This window comes from Dreissena polymorpha, chromosome 5, assembly GCF_020536995.1.
Source record: "Dreissena polymorpha isolate Duluth1 chromosome 5, UMN_Dpol_1.0, whole genome shotgun sequence".
NCBI lineage: Eukaryota > Metazoa > Mollusca > Bivalvia > Myida > Dreissenidae > Dreissena > Dreissena polymorpha.
Genome location: NC_068359.1, coordinates 92854434 through 92869892, shown reverse-complemented (window position 1 = coordinate 92869892; position 15459 = coordinate 92854434). Strand labels below are relative to the sequence as shown.

The following is a 15459-nucleotide window of genomic DNA, read 5'->3' as shown; positions in this document are numbered from 1 at the left end:
AATCCGCTTAACAAACAGCTATTTGATTAAGAACTTACCTCCACTAACTGATGAGGGGTCGAATTTGCTTTCTCTCGATCTCAAAGCATATAGCAGTTGCCTTCCGTGTTTATTTGCAGACAAGTATCGCTATTTAGCAACAAAATAACTATTATATTTACGTTTATTTGATTTAATAACAGCAACATTTGTATTTGTTATGTCATGAATACAACACTTTACACGCATTTAGATCTATAAAAGATATTTAATGTGATGTGTCAACGATAGACGAAGCATTTACTACAGCGGTTAAGCTGTGTTTGCCTGCAAATGCCCTTACGTGACGATTTTAAAACTCAAATTTATGTTCCAGTTGTTTATATAAAATAATTTTTCATATAACAATATACAGAGAGTTAAAGGTGCATAAATGTTTTTCGTATTTATTTCCTTTGTAACTGCACGAATATTGGCTTTGCAGAAGTGTATACTGATCATCTAGTGAGTATTTTTAAAATCATGCCCAACAGGTCAAAACTAGCCCCGCCCTGTTGACAACTTGTTTTCCTTATATGTAGATAATTTATGTTTTAATATTGTCTTCTCTTACACCTCAAGGACCAGACATTTACAATGGTATTGTGCTGTGGAATTGTCTCCCACAATCACTTAGGGATATCGAATCTTTCCACTCGTTTAAGCAAGCCATCAAACCCCACTTAATGGCCAGTTGATTTTATCACAGTAATTTTAACTCGGCTTTAATTATTGTACCTGTTTTATTCTAATTTTAGTTAAACAATGTTTTACTTTACTGCATATTGATCTTAATTCATTGTATTTTTTAAATAATATGTAATGTCTTTAAAAGTGATACAACATTAAATGTGATACTCATAAACATGTGATATATCTAATGTCATATCATTAAGCATTCCTAACTTAACTAGTATGTTTGTGCTTACATGGTAATTACCATTGATACAAGTAACATGACTTACTGTGGCAGGCTGACAATATTCTGGGACCACAATGGAAATAAGTGAAATCATTTTCACTTTTTTGTTTTATCCCTGTTAATGGTTAGCATTTCATGATAATATTTATTGGCGTCGCTCTGGAGAGCGGCGACTAGTATGTAATGCATTTTTTTTTCGCTCATGGGAGGAGAAGTTATTTTACGGATCAATGTATATATTTTTGTTTTTAAGAATATCTTGCATAGTGGTGATCTTTTTGTGTAAATTAGTATAAATAAGTACTGCATTTATTTGTGCCTATTACATTTATTACAACATTTATTGCCAATAATGCAAAGCTAATTGTTTTAATTAATAACTGATCCACAACTGATCACAAGGGAAAGATCACAGGGACTGGGCAAATACGCGAAACTTTCTGGTTTTGTATAAAAACAAAACATTATCAAAATATATTTATTTTGTGGTTTTTCTAATTTGCTTATTTAGTGGAGAATCAATGTAATACGTTATTTGACGACCTATCGCGCAAGCAAGTTTATTGGAAGGCGTAGTGGTACGAAAACGTACAATGTATTAGTTAATTAATAGACATATAATAAAGATCCTATACACAACTTCACCAAAGAGCAGTAAATAAATGATGTCAGCCGGAATAGCTCAGTTGGGAGAGCGTTAGACTAAAAAAATTGTTTACGCAACAATCATCTAAAGGCCCCGGTTCAATCCCGGGTTCCGGCACGAACGGAACAGTTCGGCGGCTGACAACTTTTTTTAAGTCAGGTTAATAAATATAATAAAGCTTTATTTAATTTTAGACATTTTAAAATCCATTTCACTACAATTGGAAATTTTTAATAAAATTAATGGATGCCACGTGGTGACAACGTTAGTTAAAATTTCTTACATCACTTAAATATCTTATATAAAAAATACACGTGTTTTTATATTAACAAATAAATGCAAACAACACATCTATTATCCATGTATTTTTATGGTTGTCTATCATAGGCCTTAAGTACTATTCCTACCATATATAGAGCGCGAAGCGCGACACGTATTATTGATTGTAACAATGAGTTGCGATAAAGGAAGCAGCCGCTTATCAAGGAGAAGCTGTGTCCCAGCAACCCGTTTCCCTAGAGTAAAGCACTCCTCGGAGTTTTTTTTAAGGTACACATATAGATCGCGAAGCGCGACACGTATTACTATCCAGGTGGTATGGGCCCTTTAGCATTATCCGACCATTACGTCCATAGTTATCTTCCTTAGAATTTTAGAAATTTTGAAATCGTTGTTCGAAGGCCACAATTGTCATCCGACTGTTCCCAAACTTGCACATGTTTTTTTATCAATGAGGACCCAACCCAAACTCTATATGAGCAATATCGGACCATAAGTCCAGAATTATGTCTCTTTTCAATTTAAAAATAAAAGTGAAAAACTGCTTGGTTAGGTGATTATGTCAACATTTTTCATCAGATTCTTTCCAAACTTACAGTGTCTTTATATCAATGAGCATTAAACCTCATTTAAAATGAGAAACATCGGGACAATAAGTCCAGAATTTTTGTTATATTAAATTTGACAAAATAAACAATTTCCACTTGTTTAAAAGATTTCACAACTTTCGTCTGAATCTTTTCAAACTTGTTAAATGTTTTTATATCAGTATTACTCGAACCCTATTAAAATGATGAATATCAAAGCAATAAATCTATTATGATCTTTTACTACATTTCAAAGTATTGTGAAATGCAGCTGCTTTATGCAATTAACAGTTTTCAGTCAAATTTGTTTTCAAACTTTTACAGTGTTTTCATATCAATGAGTACTCAACCCCTATCGTAAATGAGCAACGTAAGAATAAGTTCAGAATCATCTCCCCTTGAAGTTGAGAAAAATATGAAATTACGCTTACAAGATGAAGCAGATTTTTTTAAAACCTACACAGTTCTGTTCCATTAACGAAAACTGCACACGGATGCCAGTAAAAAAGGAAACCAATGTAAATTAAATGAACTATAAAATATTTGGGGGTTACAACACAAAATCATAGATAATGGTTATTTGGGGGTTATAACACAACATCATAAATAATGGTTATTTGGGGGTTATAACAAAAAATTATAGATAATGGTTATACCAGTATCTTTTTCTATTTTGTTTAAAATAATCGGCCAATATATTAATATTTACAGTAGAAAAAATCGTTCCATGTAACTTCATTGAGTGCCTTTTTCACTGAAATTCCCGACGCCCTTTGATGCTTTGCATCAATACTTATCTTGTTTATTTGAACTTATATTTGTTATATTATGCCATGTATAACTTAGCTAGTCATTCGTCAGTATTTGTTAGTATGTATCTATTTGTTTGTATCTTACCATGATTTGTGTATCAGTGCCAAAATAAAAATAAAACTTCTTTTTAGTATTTGTTATGTAGCATCGTATAGCGGTCCTTGACAAGGCTTGTTCAAATGATGTCCCCTATATTTTCCTACATTTATATTGTGAATACTTAAAACACTTCACTGAAACGGATATGTTCCGAGGTTTGGTATTTGTTATGTAATCTTAGAGTGCTTTTTAACCAGGTATGATCAAATCTTACCCCTGACGTCAAACTTGGCTGTGTCCTGTGGGTTACTTGTTTACATCGACTTTATTAGCAATATATCTTAAAACATTTTGTGCTCATATGGAAGAAGACCCGTAGGCATAAAACTTGTTATATAAACAGGTAGCAGTGATTTGAAATTATTCCTCTGGCGTCTAAAATTGTCACACCCCTGAGGTGGTGTGAAATATTTGTATATATGTACATATCCACATATGTTCATTGTATGATAAAGTGGTCGAAAATAGTCCCAAACCAAGGGCCTCGAGTATTAATTACTAAGCTACAGTTTACCTGGTAAGTGTTCAATTAAACTCATTGTCAGCTTATTTGAATAATAGTTTGATATCAACAAAGTTTAATTCATCATTTGCACTTGATTGATAGAGTAAGCTAGGTAAAACAAGAGTTCCCCGGTCCGAGACAGATGCCCCCCCCCCCCCAAAAAAAAAAAACACAAAAAAACAACAACAACAAACAAACACAACAACAACAGGGCTTTGAACCAATGACCCCATTTTCAATAAGGGTAATCTACTGACAAATGACGATGCTCATGGGAAGTATCCAGCCAATCGGTCAATTCGTTGACGTGTTGATAAAAAACGATTTTCACACAAATTGTAAAAGTGACCTTATCCTTTGACCTAGTGATCCCAATTTCAATAGGGATCATCTTCTGGCCAAGGTCAATGTACATGGGAAGTATGAAGCCAATCGGTTAATTCGTTGACGAGTTATTGATCGGAAACGATTTTTCCCACTTATTGTGACAGTGACAATGACCTTTGATCTAGTGACTCCGATTTCAATACGGGTCATCTTCTGTCCAAGCCGATGCACACAGGAAGTATCAAGTCAATCGGTCAATTCGTTGATGAATTGATACGAAACGATTTTCACACTTATTGTGACAGTGGCCTTGCCCTTTTACCTAACCCCAAATTTCAATCGGGGTCATCTACTGTCCAAGGCTATTGTACGTGAAAAGTATCAAGTCAATCGGTCAATTCAATGTAGAGTAATTGATTGGAAACAATTTTTACACTTATTTAGTAAGTGACCTTGACATTTGACCTAGTGACCCCAATCTTAATTGGGCCATCTACTGCCCGAGGCCAATGCACATGTGAATTATCAAGCCATTTGGTCGATTCGTTGACGTGATATTGATCGGAAACGAACTTGTCTACCGACAGACATCCAGTAAAACAATATACCCCTCTTCTTCAAAGGGAGGCAAAATTATGACGATAATTTACTTGCATTTTGTATGCTTTAGCTGTTGTAAATAATTCTAAATTTACACAAACCTAAATTAATGTATGGTCTTAACATAAGGTCATTGCTTTTTAATTTTGAAACATTCTGTTTAGCCCACTGGTCGTTTTATTACATAATACTTTTTGATGATTCGGATGATCCCAAACTTCAGATTCCAGTTCTATAAACTTTTAAACGGCCAATAATTGTTAAGGACCTTCGACCGCCGGAGGCCAATTGTTTTCAAATACATCTGGTAAACAAGAAAAATATTTTTTATTATAATATGCTAGGGGCATGCGTTGTCATCACGATTTTTAAGAAAAATAATAAACGCAGTGTTATCAATTGCTTCATCATTAAGAATCATGCTAACGTATAATTAAATTTGTTATGTAACGAATTGCAAGTAAACAACATTGACGTATTATTCTATATGTTCATAAAATAATTATCAGCCATGTTATGACGGGCGAGAGGGTACATGGACAAATTGATGACGGTTTTATTACAATTTTTAAGATAAATATATATTTATTGATATTCACTAACATGCGCTTTTGATAAAATATAGACTGAAATTGTTCAATATCCATTCTCAATATGGTCATCTTAACATATTTACCTGACAGAATAATAACAAAAAACTTGTGTTTTATGTACGGCATTTTTGTTTTATTTGTCAGAAAAAAAAACGAAGCGTTTTGATTAAAAACGACATTTACATGAACAGAAAACATATCAATACGATAGTGGAATACTGTCTGATATCACTTGGGACACATACGACGTAATAAAACAATCACATGTTAAACATACTGAGACAAAATTGCGTGATATTACTCCCAATGTCATTTCATAAATTGCGTTGTGTGTCCTTATTAGCCATCTGCATTAAAGTTCGTACGATAGTCAGCTTCTTAAAATACAACAGACGTAACCGTGTTACACAATCAACGAGTCGCGCTCTGGGAAAAGGGGGTTTAATGCAAGTGCTTAAAGTGTCGTTACAGATTAGCCTGTGCAAGCCGAACAGGCTAATAAGTGACAACTCTTTCCGCCCTAACTGGATTTTTGCTAAGAACAGATTTTCTTTAAACGAAAAATATCATAAAAGCGGAAAGTGTCGTTCCTGATAAGCCTGTGCAGACTGCACAGGCTTATCTGGGACGACACTTTACGCACATGAATTATGCCCAGTTTTCTCAGAACACGGCTCAAATATTCAAATACTTTCTTTCAATGTCGACACTTATTCAAATTTCAGTTTATTTTGTTATTATATAAGATAAACCGATGCAGGACTAAGTTCTAATATAGGAGGTCATCTATCGTACTTGGTTCACATATGCACACAAACTGTAACTTAATATCGCCTATGAACACAAAACTAGAGCGTTTGATTTGTTAATACGTCTAGCTTTAACCTTATATACGACAGGAAATCAATCAACTCGACATAATTAATGTGAATCATTTTCCTCTAAATTTACCTCAGGAAACCTATCCTCTGGAAATTACCAAATGAGACAGGAGTACATTGGTTCACAGTTGACGTCACGTGTTTTCAGATGAAGTCAGTGTGGGTAGTGAAGTTACAGATTTTGAAGTAGCAGTGAATACAATAGGTAAACTTAATCTTCAAATCACAATGTAGCCAGTACCGGTCGCATTGATTAGAAATTGTAGACTAGTGATCAGCAAACATGTTTAATAGGTTTTAAAAACAAAATAACCTTCAAGTTGGCTGTTAAAGTAAATACTTTAAAGTCACTTCAAGTCGTTCCAATTTTGAATTTACTATGCAAGTTATATGATAAAATTCCGCCATCAATGTCGTGGATTACACTGGTTTTTACCAATGGAAATGTAAAGCAGATAAAGGGAGAAAACTCTGAAATGTGTTTTGTTTCACAATCAAAACTAATGTCGCTTGGTATAGGTATCAATGAAAGTATGGTGAGTTTCCTTCATCAAATACAAATACTTAATGCGGGTGACGGAATGATTGTCATCTGTACGTAATAGTTGCCACATTTTTATGAAAATATAGCACATAAGTGGACCAGATTTATCTTGTGGCCAAGATCTAAATGTTTCCATTACATTACATTCTCATTTGTATGGCGAAATGATTCCTATACATTATATGCTTCAGGAATTTTTCAACACATCGATATATTTTGCCACAATGTACTAGTATTCATCATATCGATACTTATTCTTACGATGTAAGAAATAATAAAGTTAACATACTAGTAAAAAAACAAATCAGAAAACAGAATACTTGATTTTTATATTATTGTATAATTCTTATATATCTTATTCTCAAAGATGACAAAGTTAAGCCCAAGTCTCACTGCCGGGGCTCCACCGGCATCATAGTGAGACTGGGCCTTTACAGAAAATCGCACGACTTGTTACGCCATAGGAAGTAAAATAAGAAACAGTACAGAATCTCAACTGCGAATGTTTCCGGTTAACCTGTTGAATCCCTAATTAATTTATTTAATTTAGAAAATTCCCTCGCAAACACACAAAAGTTATTGAAGTCTCATGTGACGTGAGATCGCCAATGAACAGGCGGTGATCAACCTTTTAGCAGCAGATTATGTAAAATTAGATTAAAAGAACATTACGTTTATCTCTGGTTTTGACAATAGTACCTGTTCTCTGTTAAACGATATTAGAGAACAGGTAAAGTGGTTGAGGCAATCACAGCTTAAAGGCCTATTTCAACGAATATGTGGCATCTCCTCGGGGTGTTTCAATCAGTTAATTTATTTATGGTAAAATAAACAAAGATCCATAAAAAATGCAATATCTTAATCGATTATCTTTTTTTTTTAAATCTCAGTTGACTTACTAATGGTAAACTGCATTTATTCCTATGCGTGTTGATTGTTCATCGCTGATATAAGTCGTTATACTGAGATCACAGAAAGGTTCCAGTTCACATGCAAAATAAACATCTTTTTGCAACCATCCATTCTTTCTTGCAATTGTAACACACACTTTGGTTGGACGATTTTTGAAAGAAATAATTGTCTAATTGAGGTTTGGAAAAACAAAAAAGGTGTAGCAATATTATCTAGTTTTACGTTATATTTCGTTCAGAACCCATCGACTAGGCACTTATACATATTGTGACATGTCGATGACCGAGGTATACATAACGGTTACCAGGTAAATTGTCATATGTGTTGTATGACGCGTAACACATGGCATGAGTTCAGAGTAGTCGGTTGCAAATATTTAGCCGTCCTTTTTAACGAAGGTATTTGATCGTAGAAATATGCATAACAACCGATACCCACGTGATATCCGAAGTGGTCGCAAAGAATCGGTGTACAAAACGTGTGTTTTTCGACCTTATGTATATTAGACATTGACATGGTGGTAATAGGAAGTTAACGTGTTTTGTAAATACGCTATCCATCCATCCATCCATCCATCCAAAGAGGACGGAACGGGTCCAGACTAGAACCTGAGAGGAAACGCCATATTCTTGGAGGAGATAGAGGAGTTTCAGATGGTTCAAAGGCCTAACTGAAGTCGAGAAGGATTAGATCAGTTTGGCGGCCTGCTATTGGTTGTTGACAAGCTGGTCCGTTAACTCAATCAGTTGTTTCTCACAGGAGCGTCGGTCTCGAAAGCCATGCTGGACTTCATACAGAATGTTGTGGATGTTGAAGTCCTCGGAAAGGTGAGAAGCAACTACATGTGATAGGGTTTTACAAAGGATAAAGGTCAAAGAGATAGGACGATAGTTTGCCGGGTCACTGGTGTCTCCTTTCTTATAGACAGGGCATACATTTGCCTTGGCCCATTCACGTGGGATCTCACCAGTTGACAGGGATTTCTGAAAATGAATTGTAATGAAGTCAGATAACTCATGTCGAAGCTCCTTCAATACGACTGGTCTAATCTGGTCTGGGCCTGCCGCTTTGTGTACCTTAATGTTGCCTAGGAGTTTGAGGATGCACACTTTACTGACTGAGACGTCCTCCATACGGGGATAGCCGAGGAACCGCTGAGGTATCCATCTGCGTAGCTTCTGCAAGCAGGACTGCTTCAGAGATAGGGGGTGGTACCTGAAAATAAGACTGAAACTGTCTATTAAAAAAATTGCATTTTCTTTGTTATCTGATTTAAGGGTTCCAGTCAGTTGGTCTTTTAGGGGAGAGATAGTCTGTGAGTCTTGTTTTGAGTTTTTTTAGGAAAGTTTACAGCTTCTTTGGAGAAAATTTGCCTTCCTCAGTGTTGTTCGCTGCAATGTCTAGGATACCTTCAAAGTAGGAGTTGTAGGCTTTTTTTTATTTTATTTCTAATGAGTAATTTAAGATGTTTAACTTTTTGCCAGGTTGGACTGTGATTTTGGGGGGTTTTGTATTTTGTATATTTGGCATAGAGCCTGCTCTCTTGTGGGTTAGCTTTTTGATTTCTTTCGTGACCCATGGGAGAGACTTTTGGACCCAATTTTCTTGGTCGGGACAAAACTGGAAATTCCATCCTCTGTCATGGACTAGCGACTCCAGAGTTCCTCGGCGGTGAGTGTGTCCGCTTGCAGAAGGTTTTTTTAGGTAGCATCCTGTATGTATGCCCTAAATGCAGGCCAATTTGCCTTTTTATAGAGACGGCAGGTTCTGGAGATCTGTTTGAGGATTGTAGGCCTTGCTTTGACAATTGCCGAGACAATATCATGATCTGAGATTCCTGGTAAAATCTAAACTCTCTCAACAAGGGTTTTGTTTGTAGTAAGGAAGAGATCCAGGATGTTTCCTTGCCGAGTACTTTCGCTCACCATCTAGGTGAGGCTAAAGTCTTCTATGACCTCGAGCAATTTGTAATATACAGAGGAAGTGCTGTATCCTGGTTTAGCTGATGGTGTGTGCTCTATATCCCAAAGGAGTTTTGGGAAATTGAAGTCTCCTAGGGTAAGTTTTGGTCCTTTAACCTTACTTGCCAGTGCAATAGATTTCTCAAGCTCAATAAGGCTCTCCATGTCAGACTCATGTGGTCTGTAGTAGGCTGCGACATTGAAAGGCTGACTTCCTTTAATAGGTATTTTGATCCATAGGATCTCACAATCAGTTTTAATTTAAGCCAGTGCAGATGTGAGAAGTGTGTTTTAACCAGTATGAAGACTCCACTGCCCTTACCTTTGGCCCTGTCCCTGCGGAAGACTTTGTAGCCTAGCGACTCGGGGTAGATTTCACTGTTGTAGTGGCCCTCAGTCAGCCAGGATTCTGTTGCGGTGATGATGTCTGGGTGGCGTGTGTGGATCAAGTTTTGGAACTCCAACTTTTGGTCACTATGGATTGGCAGTTGATACAGAAAATGTTCAATTTGGATATGTAATTATGACTTTGTGGGTTTCTTGGTGGTAAAGCTATGATATTGGATTGATCATATGCTACAAGAGAATAGAAGCTATTTTGGGTTGAGGCCGAAACTATACTGGAAACATTTGATAGATTAACGTTGTTACAGATGGAGCATGTCCAGGCAAAGGAGTGCTCTTGGGCTATCATTTGATTGTACCATACCGAATCCAAACATTGACACTGAAGATGAAACCACATCCGGCAGCTGTCACAATCAACAGAAGGGTCCTCATCAAGTACCTCAGAACCACAGGTTCCACTTGGGGAGTCAGGATCTGGATTGCTCTCCACATCACACGAAATGGACAGCAAGAGTATCACCAAGTATTCAAGTGACTTGTTGTGTATAGGTATGGTGGGTTGAAGATAGCGTCTGTGTCGCATTTGGAGACCAGCAGCAATTACACTGCATGTCAGTGTATTTGAAGGCCTTATACTGTTTGCTACGCCACACGCTCTGGGGTGTTTGAATTTCTGTGGTTTGTGTGTGCATTTTCCGATTCATGTGATGGAAACAATGCTAGTGAGTATCAGGAGTAAGATAATACCTGTCAGCATGATTCATGCGATTTCCTAGCGTCGCAATCATATGTTAACAATGCCAAGGTCGTTTGGCGGGAGGTGGTTGGGGTAAGTATCTTACCTGATACCGCCGATCTACCTACAGGGATCTCAAACCATGGATGGGAGTCATATTAAAATTGCACTTATTCACAAACCAAGTGGAAAAATGTACGGCTCGAGTCAAATCGATGTTTTTCAGAAAAAGTCTGAGCAGGAACCGAAACGGCTGTTAGCGTTCCTGACGCATGCGCACATTTTCGCAAACTTGAAGGTTATTTTGTTTTTAAAACATATTTTAACATGTTAAAGTTGGCAAGTATGCCGCAAGCACCCATTCAAAGTCCTTGTAATTGTTTTATAAATTATTATATAAACGACAACTTGTGTATGATATTATATCGCAAGCTTGTAAATAAAAACGTTTCTGCTTTTATCTGGACATGTCATAAAAGTTGTATAATTGTGTACACAATAACGCAATCTGATTTACAATTTAAAGGGGCCTTTTCACAGATTTTGGCATGTTTTAAAGTTTGTTATTAAATGCTTTATATTGATAAATGTACACATCTAAAAAGCTCCAGTAAAATATCAAGAATAATTTTTTTTTTAAAGTAACCTTCAGCAGGGCTCGAACCACTGTCCCCTGGAGTCCTGGAGTAAAATGTCTACAACGTAGACCACTCGGCCATCCTTCCCCATACAAGGAAAGATGTATTTTATACTTTATTAATCAATCCCCGTAGTTTCACAAAATATAACGAAAACAACAGAACTCTCCAAATTATTCAAGCGTTTCGCGTTGCAACGCTTTATAATTTTCAGGTTGTTAATTCGTCAAAAGATGCATATAATGGCTATTTTAGAGCATTGTAAATGTTCAGTATTACTGTTTCCTCACAAATATCATAACTACCGGTAAAATGAAAATTAGCGAATCTGAAACAACTTTTTTCAATTTTGTAAATTTACCAATACGTGAAAACACGGCCGTTAATCACGCGCGCCACCTTTGTTTGAGATGCATTTATTTGCCCGATTTTAAAAAGAATGCAAAACATGTTAAAAAAATATATAAAACCTACTCACCCTGTAAAATTATCCATGAAATTTCAAAACATCCGGGCCTTAGCGCCACCTCGGAAGTTGCATTGGCTCATTTATTAATGCATCTCAAAAAAGAGGTGGCGCGCGTGATCAACGGCCGTGGAAAAGGCCCCTTTAAAGAATATGTTACCGATTGACATATATATTTGTTCTAAATCACGGCGATCATGGAATAGAGTGTTATAAAATATATGCAAAGATTGATTGGTTCCTATTTTCCGCTTCACTTAAACCAAGTTTTGTATCCGTTCATGATAGTTATGATGTACAAATCTCTCCACGTTTGGGACGCTGGTATATTTAACACTCTAAAGTTATATTAAAAGGATCTTTTCACGGTTTGGTAAATTGAAAAAATTGAAAAGAGTTGTTTCAGATTCGCAAATTTTCGTTTTAGTTATGATATTTGTGAGGAAACACTAAAACTGAACATTTCTAATGGTCTAATATAGTCATTATATGCATCTTTTGACGATTTAAAAAACCTGAAAATTATAAAGCGTTGCAACGCGAAACGAAATAATTTGGAGAGTTCTGTTGTTGTCGTTTAATTTTGTGAAACTACGAAGATTGCTTATATAAAGTATAAAATACACCTTCCATACATACTTGGCAGGATGGTCGAGCGGTCTTATTGGTATTTACTCCAGGACTCCGGGGGTCACTGGTTCGAGCCCTGCTGCAGGCTGCTTTGTTTTCCTTTTTTTATTTTATTTTTTATTTTTTACTGGAGCTTTTTAGATCCAATGTTTACATTTATCAATATAAAACATTTAATGACAAACTTCAAAACATGCCAAAATCTGTGAAAAGGTCCCTTTAACTGTTTTAAGCGTATTATTTCTAAGTTGGAACATTTTTATTACCCCATCACTATTGTGGTTACTTTTCTTAAATCAGTTAAATATACAACGATTAAGGTTTGCCAACGTATGTTTGAACATTCTTGAGGAGTGTCAATTTTAATACATTGTAATATAGCTTTAAGGTTCATGTAGAGGCTTCATTTTGAAAAATGTGGGACCCCAAGCATTGAACTCAAATTTGACTAAAGGAAGAGTGCCACATTGAAAATGTATACATATATGCTTTAAAGGATGTTTTGCTTCAAACTGCTACCAATTTTGTACATCAACGTATCATACCATCCACAAAATCAATCAAAATACAAAGCGATTTTAACACTAAAATATACATTATTTTCAAAAATCTGAATCATGTTTATTCCACGTATTTCGGCGGAAAATTATATAACTAGTGAATAATATCGACATTGACGAGGGCAAGTTACGCTTAAATAGTAAAACAAGTTTACATATCTAGAAATATCAAAACTCGAACACATGTCATTTCATCACCATGGGGGCAGCCATTTGTAAATTCATAACATAGAAAGAAACATGCTAAAAACTAACTCATCGCCTAATTGACATTCCAAACGGTTGACGATGACAAATGCATTTGATTGTAATCTTTCCGTTGATGTTTGCAAACTGCACGATCAGACCTCATAAACACTCAAAAGAATAACTATGTAAGAAGCATTTCACCAATGTTTACAATTGTTGTCGAATCACCATACTTATATTATTGCGCATAAAATAGTACGCTTACAGACTGACAGAAAGATCGATACGTAACTCCGTTAAATTCATCACGGTATACTATTCTATTGATAATATATAATAACACATCGCTTTAACAATCTAAAAGGAGAAATAATTCTTTTAAACAAAGTTTTTAATAGCGAAAGTGAAAACAACGGAAGTTAGATGGATATTCTGTGAGATGCACTTCGGCTCCAGAAAAAACAATACAAATAAACTAAAAAAGACGTGTGGGGGACAATTTTTAGCTGGAAAATATTTGAAATAGGGTAAGTGATGATATCTCTACGTGGTCATTTCTGTTATTGAGTGCGATCTCTTGCTGATTAATGTTAATAGTTGTTTTACTAGTTGCGAACCAACTGTCAAAATATGTTTGTGTTTTCTCAGGTATGTGTATACACATACCCGGTTTTCTCACTACTGCACGTGGTTTCGACCGATTTGTTTTGCACGTTTTTCTACGGAGCACAGCGAGGGCCACGCTTTCAAAATGGGTAGAAGTAATCGAAATATAAAATCAATCGGTTTGCCAATTTCTTTATAATTCTTTACAATTTTATATGTCGTCTGCAATCTATTTCAATTTTAGATGGTTTAAATTTGCAATTTGGTTGAGAGGTAAATAACAAAATTGTTAAGCCTTTGAAGAAGAATTGTGACTCTTACTATCCACCATACCTGGATTTTTAAAAAGTAGTTACGTTTTAGTTATTTTTAGAACTTTGTTTAGGAAATTTATCCAAAATAGGCAGTTGAATAAAAACTCATTTGTTGTTTTATGACAATAATTTTCTGTGAAATGTTGCTAACTTGACCTTGTATATGTATATAGCTTTGTATTTATTCAACTTAAGGTAGTGCATATCCTTCCTAACTTTAGATTGAGATTTTGTAAATTAGTGTAAAAATGTATTGGTTTTAAACCAAAATATGAATAAAGCACACAAATATTGAATGTCAAAAAATGTGTTTATGTTATTCTATCCGTCTTTAGCTTTAAAATGATATATAGTTTGACCATATTGTACCACATTGAATGAAGAAAAACCAAAGCGAATTTTTAATGAATTTTATCCCCCCCCATGAACCTTAACGACACATAAACACTTCACGGACACATATCAGTAAATTATATTGGAAATACATAAAAAATATTTTGTGTAGCGGCGTGCGTTGACCGCTAATTGTATCGTGTTTTTTTTACATACAATACCCATATATTGATCAGACTCAAAATATTTCTGCCCGCGTCATATATTTTCGCGATGCAAATCATGAACCACTTAGCTACATAGACACACCGACAAATGCTATATCAACTATATATGCATACCTCAAGACGAAATACGCCAGGAAAATCATTGTTTTGAAGCATATTTTTCTCCACCTTCTTGCGTTATAGGGTTTTCACCGCCAAAATACGAGTTTTGGGCTCTTCATTGATTTGCTTCCTGGTTTCTGTTTCCAGGCCTTAAAGGAATAAGCCATAGTCCCAGACTGGTTTACCACAAATCGCGATAACTTTTTCCAAATACAATTGTGGTAAATATAACCCTTTTTTTTTTCTTTTTTTTTTTAAATCAGAGTTTATTTTCAGGTCCTACCGGCCCCTTCACGAAGTCTTTATGGTCCGACCTGCCCCTGTGACCTTTCAGGGGAAAAAGATTAATTTTGAGTCAAAGTAGGTCAAATTTACCCCGGCTTCCCGGGTATTCGCCAAAGATATAATTTAGATCCAAATATACCAGTGCACGGTGGCCAATGAGACCTTAATGTGCACTGGTAGTTGACAATTCAAAGACAAATTCTTGTCTGTACGCAGCTCCACCAAAGGAGTGCAAGCAAGCAGCTCTGCCTTTATGGCCCCTCTCGCTGTCACCGGCCGTCGTCTTCATCCCCGAGACGGTTTCCCCAGCGCGTTGAGCGCACTAGGTACCGCCGCCC

At 35.8% G+C, this 15459-nt stretch overlaps 1 non-coding gene across 1 annotated transcript; it reads left to right on the top strand.

Annotated features, from left to right (window-relative positions):
* Nucleotides 1-1611: 1611 nt before the first annotated feature.
* Nucleotides 1612-1703, top strand: Trnaf-aaa (transfer RNA phenylalanine (anticodon AAA)). Its single transcript has 2 exons — nucleotides 1612-1648; nucleotides 1669-1703. It is a non-coding gene; the product is annotated as a tRNA-Phe (tRNA).
* Nucleotides 1704-15459: the final 13756 nt, after the last annotated feature.